This window comes from Belonocnema kinseyi, chromosome 7, assembly GCF_010883055.1.
Source record: "Belonocnema kinseyi isolate 2016_QV_RU_SX_M_011 chromosome 7, B_treatae_v1, whole genome shotgun sequence".
NCBI classification, from domain to species: Eukaryota; Metazoa; Arthropoda; class Insecta; order Hymenoptera; family Cynipidae; genus Belonocnema; species Belonocnema kinseyi.
In genome coordinates, this window is record NC_046663.1 from 6,639,852 (window position 1) to 6,648,103 (window position 8,252).

The following is an 8,252-nucleotide window of genomic DNA, read 5'->3' on the forward strand; positions in this document are numbered from 1 at the left end:
CCCCAAACTTTAACCTTCGCTTCTACTCTCTTAGCAAACTTCTTCCTTATCTGCTCCCCCCATATTTCCCGTCACTTCCCCTAGTTTCTCTCCCACCAGTTCCCTGAGTTGTGATTTCTGGACTTGCTGGCAATGCAAAACTGCTGTGATTTTCTTGTATATTATCACTCATAAGAATAATTTAAGATTACAAAATTGATTAAATATTTTTTAAATTAAAAAAGATACTTTCTCAAAAAAATGTAAAACGAATGACCTCTTTTTGGAATTATTAAACGCTTCTGTCAACATGGCATTAAATTTGGCAGCGATGAATTTTTCGAGGGTAATTTACACTTCAGGTGTTTTAAATCAAATAATTAAACTCACTCTTCTAAGAGTTGTCGACAATAGTGAAATTGGAAAAAAGCAATGAGGTCTGGTAGACCCCCCCCCCCCTCCCCTAACAATTCATATTACCAACAGTAGGAGTGTTGGTTTTATAGGTAAGTAGCAATAAATATAAAAAATTCAAGATTCTTAAAGCATATAATACAATTTTTAAAATTTGTTCAAGATATGAAAGAATTTTAGGAATACTTTGAATTATTTCAAAAGATATTTCAAAATTCTTGCTTAGGATTTAAATCCCTGTGAGTGAAAGGGCAATCACGTCCCTGAGAATTGGATAGCCGGTCAATGCAAATTGCATCAAGTTTCAATGTTAAAAAAAAAAGAAAATTAACTAACATTTAATGGTCCTTCGCGACGGATAATCCAGATAAACCTTGAGAAATAGTGAATATACTGTGTTAGTGTAATGACGTCGGATGGACGCTCATCAAGAATTGGATACAAGGTGCACGAATTTCAGTAGAATTAGCTAGGTCTCCTTCAAGAAGGATTCTTGGAGCATCCGAAAGAGCTAGTCTACTCGAAATATTCAACAACCTTACCAGGATTTAAAGTGGAGCATAACCCATTGGGCAAAAAATTTAGTGACGTCTTAACGACATTGTTACGACATCTTTAAGACAACTTTACGACGTCCTATGTCTATGTCTTTAAGGTATCTTAACGATATCGCAAAGACACCGAAACGGCATGCACATAAGATATCGTAAAGTTGTTGTAAAGATGTCATAACGATGTCACAAAGACGTCGCCAAATTTTGTGCCCACTAGGAAGTGTATGTGTTAGTGTTCCAAAAACCACAGTGCAGTGCTTAGGAATGCAGCCCGTGCCTGTGTAAGTGCGTGCTCGTGTGCGTTAGAGAGACCAACGCTTCAAACCTGAAACCTCTCACAATACGTATATATCGCGTCACCGCACTTCGCTACTTAGCTACAGCTCCTGTGCCCTATCACTCACGCAGGGACCCCCTCTTCTCGTCCAACTCTTTTGTCACGTGGTCTCGTCGATTTTCACGCGGGCCCGTGTTGTGCCGAAAAGGTTACTGGTTCTAAAGCCGCCGGTTCTCAAACTTCCGTTACGTCATCCCATCGTCGCCTTCTTTGCCTCCGAGACGTCGATATCAGAATCAACGCTAGAGAATCTCATCGAGCAACAAGAGCGAAACATCCAGCACGTGGAGCGAGCTGAGGTAAACGCAAAAGGTTTTAAACCAAGCAGCGTAAGCAGTGGTGTGCTGCGTTGCCACATTAAGAGTTTAAAATCATATTGGAGTTCATGTCGAGAGCTAGATGACACTATGCGCAACTCGACTACTGAATCAGAAATAAAAAAGTAAGATTATTTTAAAAAGCAGTAATTTGAAAAAGTGTACAAAACATACATGAATTCACTAGCTATATTGTATAATTTAGAAGATACGATAAAGGTTACACCACAACCTGTAGGTAGCAAGAATTCAGATTTGGTCACTGTAAAAACAGATTCGCAACTTGATCATCTCCCCCATATTCCGCTTTCAAAATTTAGCGGAGAATATCCAGAATGTGAGGGATTCAGAGATCTTTTCGAGTCCATGATTGACAAGGATCCCAGGATGGACAACATTCGGAAGTTCTATTACTTGATATCTGCTCTTTCTGGAGAAGCTACTGCTCTTTTAAAAAACATAACTCTTACAGAATCTAACTTTGAGACAGCATTGAAATCCCTCAAAACTAGGTATGAAAATCAACGCATTTTAGTCATTTACTACGTAGGTCACTTATGGACGTTGCCCCTATAAAGCTTAGATCTGTTACTGAGCTTAAACGTCTTCGTGATCGTACCAATGAAGCTTTGGTTGCTCTGAAAACCTTAAAGCGACCAGTCGATCAGTGGGGCGATTTGCTTGTTTTTTTTACAACCACAAAATTGGATCAATCAACACGAGAAGAGTGGAAATTGACACTTGGTCAACGATGGCGACCAGTTTCTGACCACTCAGTAGATGAAGACAAGGAAGAAACTGCTCTGGAAGGAAGGTGTCCCAATTACAAAGAAATTGATGCATTTTTAGAAAATAAAGCACGCGCTTTAGAAGCAGTAAGCGCATCTATAATCATAACGGATGCCTCAAGTGATAAGTCATTAAGTGCTACCGCAAAGGCAAGCAATAATTCACGAACAAGTGTCAAGTCGCATCACTCCTCGACTAAGGAATGTCCTGTTTGTAATAGGTCCCATAACTTGACTTTTCATGAAACATTTAGAAGAAAGAATCTGGAACAACTTCAATCCATTGTTCGACGATAGCAGTGTTGTTTCAATTGCCTACGAGAAGGACACATGTCTTCTAACTGTCCTTCAACGTCACGCTACAGACAGTGCCAGGGAAAGCATCATTCTCTCTTGCATAGAAATGGTGGTCAAGCGGAAGCTAATGTAAACTCCTCATACCAAGAGCCTAAATTGACAGTAGAAGAATCTGCTTCAGTTCAAACACCAATAAAGTCAACAACAAACGTCCATCACACGACGGGTAAGACCGTAAAAACCGTCGAAGGGTTTCTTGCAACAGCTCGCGTCAAACTTCGCGCTCCTAATGATCGTACAGTATTCGCGCTCGCGATGATAGATCTGGGATCTCAATCCACATTCGTGAAGGAGTCAATCGTTAAGCAATTACGACCAGCTCGCGAATAGGTGGAAGTCGAAGTGTCCGGTGCCGGTGATCAGATTACAAAGCCCCCACGTTCTATCGTAAAATTGCAATTAGAAAACATTGACGGAAGTGCGCACAGCATAGCAATTGACCCGTATGTGATGGACGCCTTGTCCTCGTACACCGCTCAAGCCAGAAAATTGACCTCAGTTCTAAGTCGGTTTTCCGACCTTCAATCTCTAGCAGATCCACATTTCGGAGCACATGGAAAAATTGAAATAATCCTGGGAGTTGACGTGTACGGACCTATTCTCTTGAAAGGATTGCTGAAATGAAAGAATCAGCAACGAGAATTTTAGTTCATCACGTCGAGACTAAACATATTGACAGAATTATGTTAAAGCTCTGGCAAATCGAAGAGATTCCAGCAGAACCTCCAATCAGACAAGAAGATCAGCGCTGCGAAACGCATTTCCAGACAACTCACTCAAGAGATAAGAACGGTAAATATATTGTGCGTTTACCCTTTAAAGAAGATTCTCCAATTAAAATTGGAGAGTCTTTCTCGGCAGCGAAACTTCGAAACGAATATCACGATCTTAATTGCATAGAGATCGCATCAATGAAAGGGCCCTCTGAGCAAGTCGTGTACTTACCTCATCATGCCGTCTTCCGTGAAACTAGTAATACTGCCAAATTGAGACTCGTGTACAATGAAAATTATCCAACTTTGAACGGAACTTCACTAAATCATCATCTGATGGAGGGGCCAACATTGCAATCAGCTGATCGAGATTACCAACGAATCTTATGGTTATGATTATATGATATGATAACAATAAAAAAATTCAAGCTTTTCGTTTGAATACCGTAAGGTGTGGATCGACATCAGCTACATATCTTGCCAATCGAGTGACGAAACAACTCGCTCTTGACGAAAAGGAAAGTTATCCTCTTGGATCCCGAGCTCTGTATGATGATTTCTACGTCAACGATTTGCTTACAGGCGCTTCAGATATCAAGAAAGCAAAGGAACTGCAGAAAGAACTTATTTAGCCCCTTGCAGCTAGCGGTTTTCCTTTGAGGAAATGGGCGTCTAACAGCACAGAAAATCTCGAGAATTTAAGACCAGATATGCTGGTCTCAGGTGGAGTTCACCACCTTAATGAAGATGAAAGTCTAAAGGTTCTCGAACTCGCATGGGATCCCAGGAAGGACACTTTTAGCTATAAGGTCGACTTTCCAGAAATTGAAAGTGAACCCACAAAACGATCAGTGCTTTCAACGATCGCGAAATCTTTTGATGCATTGGGATGGATTTGAAGACTCAGTGGGACGAATATTGCAAGGACTTCAATGTACTTCAAAAGGTGTCAATTCCACGCTTTATTGGTCAAAATCCTGCTCGACTTGGTATGACCTGTTACCACCTTCTTCAGGTCACTTTTTGACCGGTAAGCCTTTGGTAACAGTACACGAGCCGTCAATTTTGGATTTAAATATCGACCAACTTTCTGTTGGTAGCTGGTCCAGCGACTCTGTCAACAACTGTGGAATCAGTGGACACATGATTACCTTTATTATCTTCAAGAGAGAAATAAATGGAAAACTGCAAAGCCGAATATCCAGCAAGGAGAGCTTGTGCTTATTCATGAAGAAAACCTTCGTCCAACCAAGTGGGCACTGGGCCCTGTCCTCGAATATCACCCGGACCGTGACGGTCGAGTACGCGTTTTCACGATCCGAACTGCGACTTCAAAGCACTTAAAGAGGCCTATTACCAAGGTCTGTTCTTTTCTCATCAGAGATTCCAGTCAAGGATTTTCACTGCTGAACCAGAAGTTTTCTAGTCAATTCCTTCCATTGCCCAACCTGAAGGTTCCCAGTCAAGGCTTTCCATTACGAGACCAGGAGGTTCCCAAGCGAGGCCTTGTAGTTTCAAAAAAAGAAGTGTTCAGTAGTTTAAAGACAGGCTGTAAATCGCCCATTGTATTTCTAGCTCGCCTCACGACAAGCTGACTCCTGTTTAAAGGTTAGAGGCATTAAGTGCAAGCACTTAAGGTACACGAAAAATATATCATCACATTTACTGTAAAATTCCCTCTTTTATTTCTCCGAGTTGATTGTCTTCGCCGGTCAATGCAATTTGCATCAAGTGTAAATTAAAAAAAAAAAGAAAATTAACTAACAATTCTAGAAGTGATGAAAAGATTCAAAAATTAATTTAACCAAATTAAGTTTTGAGTTTTGAAAAGATACGAAAGATTTTTAAAAAATGCAAAGAAAAATACATAATTTATTAGAATTTTAGCCAAAAACTTTGAAGGTTTCGAAGCATTCTGAAAGGTTTCAAAAGAATAAATAAAATTGCTTCATATTTTGGAGCAAATTAAAAATAATTTTTTATTTCACAAAATTTTTGATAAGAGAATATTAATAAGGATTTCAAAATATTTCAAAATATTTTTAAAATTGTAGAAAAAGGATCTGAAAGGTTTTAAGGCAATTTTTTTAATTTTGCACATTTACATTTTTTGAGATTTCGAAATAGGATTCAGAGATTTTTTAAAGATTTTAAAATGCCTTTAAAGTTTTTGTTGTTCAGATTTCTGGGAATGTTTAAAGTTATTCCTTATTTTTTTTTAAATTACTTTGAAGAAGATATTTAGAAATATTTTCAAACATTGCAAAAATTTCCAAAATTTAAAAGTACAATACAAGTTGAGAATAATTCCCTTTGGTTGAAAATTTATGTTTTTCTTTAAAAAATCAACAGTTTGTTTGCAGTTTAATTTCTGTCTTGACTGAAAAATCTTTCTCTGTTAAAAATTTAACTTTAGTTTAACTTTAATTAATTTTTTTACTGAAAATTTAACTGTTGCAGTTAAAGCTTTAACTATTTTGTTCAAATTTTTGTTTTGTTTTTTATATTTTTTTGTTTTTGTTTAAAGTAATTATGTCAGTTAAATTACACCGGCACACAAAAAAAGTGGTCTGTCCGACAGACCACACTAGCATATCTATATGTTTTTGGGGTCGCTGAATTCGAATCCGGTGTCCAAATAACCAAGTTGGCTCGTATTTTTCTAAAAACAAAAAAAGACGTAAAATCGACAAAATCAGCGATTTTTCATGTTTTTCAAGCAATTTATTGTAAATTCCCATAAATAGCCCAAACTATTTAAAAAATCTATAAATTGCCCAAATTTATGGAAATTTTCGGTGATTTAAAATAATTTTGAAGGCAAATATGGTAACTTAGCATAAATAAGGCAAAATTCTACTTTAAACGTTTTTATAAATTTCCAGAAATTTATAAAGTATTTTGGTAATTTATGGTAGCATTGTAGGTCATTGATGAAAATTGAAGATAAATTAGGATGAAGTTCCTAATTAAACAAAAATGACATAAAAAACGAATTTTTATTTTGAAAAATGGCTGATTAATGTATCTGTTTTTAATATTAAGAATAAAAACCACTAGCAGAAATTTCTTCATCATTATATTACTTTTATCGAAATTTCCTGCAATATAACTTTAAAAAGCATAACATTATAGAAAATCGTAAAAACATTCTTTTAACAAATAATTTGTTTATACAATTTTTTTGTTAATTATATAATATTAAAATATTTTTCACTAATGTTACTCTATGAAACTTAGACGATCTTAACAATTTTCATGTTATTGAAGAGCACTAAGAACGACAAACAAAAAATAGCCATGTTTTTTGTCTTAATTGTTTATTTATTTAAAAAGTGAAAACCTAAGTTGAAAATCAGGCTCATCAACTCTCTTGAAAATCTCTCAAGCTTTTTTTTAGATTTTTCTTTGGTTATAATTTGTCAATATTTGTGGGCTGTACGTTACTTTAAACCAAAAAAGTATTTTTTACTGTGGAACGGACTTTATCCGAAAATATGAGGGTTTCTTCCCAGGGCTACGAAACAAGGGGAGAAAGGCAGCGATTTCCGAATAGTGCGAAAGGTTGCCGCACGAGCGAAGCGAGGGCGGCATTCACACGATTCGAGAAATTGCCTCTCCCCTTGTCACGTACTATATTTTTTACAACAAATTGAATTTTTGAAGAAAATTATAACAAAGATTTTTTTTTTAAATCCCACTTTTTTATTTTTCTAAATATTTGGTCTAAGTTTCTACTGATAAAAGAAAGGCATGAAACATGAAAAATATCATAAAAGAACATGACGTTTTATGTAGAATTTTTTTAGACATGCAACTTTTATCTTAAAATTTTTTTTGTATTTAGCATTCTTTCAAAGACAATGTAGGAACATTTTTCGTAACAAAAACAAATTCTCCTGGCTACAATAGTCCATTATGAAACAAGGGGCGAAAGGAGTAAATTTTTGCCGCGGTGGTTTTACTGCTTGATCAAGAAGATTTCTCCAGAGGGCGCGTTTATTGCCCGAGCAAAGCGATGACAGTAATCATTATAGGGGAAAATTTTCTTGCGAGGGCAGTAATTACCCAAAGGAAAAATATACTTTGGTCTCGTGTTGCACATAGTATCTTATTCCAAGCTCGACCGTCGCCACGTCTTCGAATTTTGATCAACGAATTTTCACTTTCGCCCCGCAAATTTGACTTTTGCCCCACAAATTTTACTTTCTTGCTGCTAATTTTATTTTCGCGTCGCTAATTTTACTTTCGCCTCGCTAATTTTACTTTTGCCCTGCTAATTTTATTTTCGCCGCGCTGATTTTACTTTCGCCCCGCTGATTTTACTTTCGCCCCGCTAATTTTACTTTCGCCTCGCTAAATTTACTTTCACTCGCAAATTCGGTTTGAAGGAAATGTATGCTATTTTCACCCCTATTTTCAGGGGAAAAATATGGCCATTTCAATCAAAAGTGGAATTAAAAGTTTTTTGTTACCTATACGAACGCAAAACAATTGTCTATCCTCTACATGGTAGGAACAGAGATCCTGTTGATAGGTGTCTATGAAGAAGACTTGGCCGTCACGATAAAACGCAACCTCGGAATATCCCTCTCCTCTGACGATTTCTTCACGCCTAAAAAAGAAATTGAAGTCGATTGAACTATTGACGTATGGAAGAATTTAAAATCCAGGATTGCTACAAGTCAGGGAATTCCGAAAAGTCCAGGCATTTTCGATAAGCTGAAGTTAAAGTTCATGGGTCATCCAAAATTACGTGATGTATTTTCATGATATTTTCACCCCCCCCCCCC

General features: G+C 36.9%; 1 protein-coding gene across 1 annotated transcript in view; it reads right to left on the reverse strand.

The window, feature by feature from the left end:
• LOC117177104 (putative sugar lactone lactonase YvrE) overlaps positions 1–8,252 on the reverse strand; it is a 37,830-nt gene that overhangs the window by 16,348 nt on the left and 13,230 nt on the right. Inside the window, exon 2 of the mRNA XM_033367594.1 lies at positions 7,935–8,074. The gene's annotated coding sequence lies outside the window, so the exon portion shown is untranslated. The remainder of the gene's footprint in view (positions 1–7,934; positions 8,075–8,252) is intronic.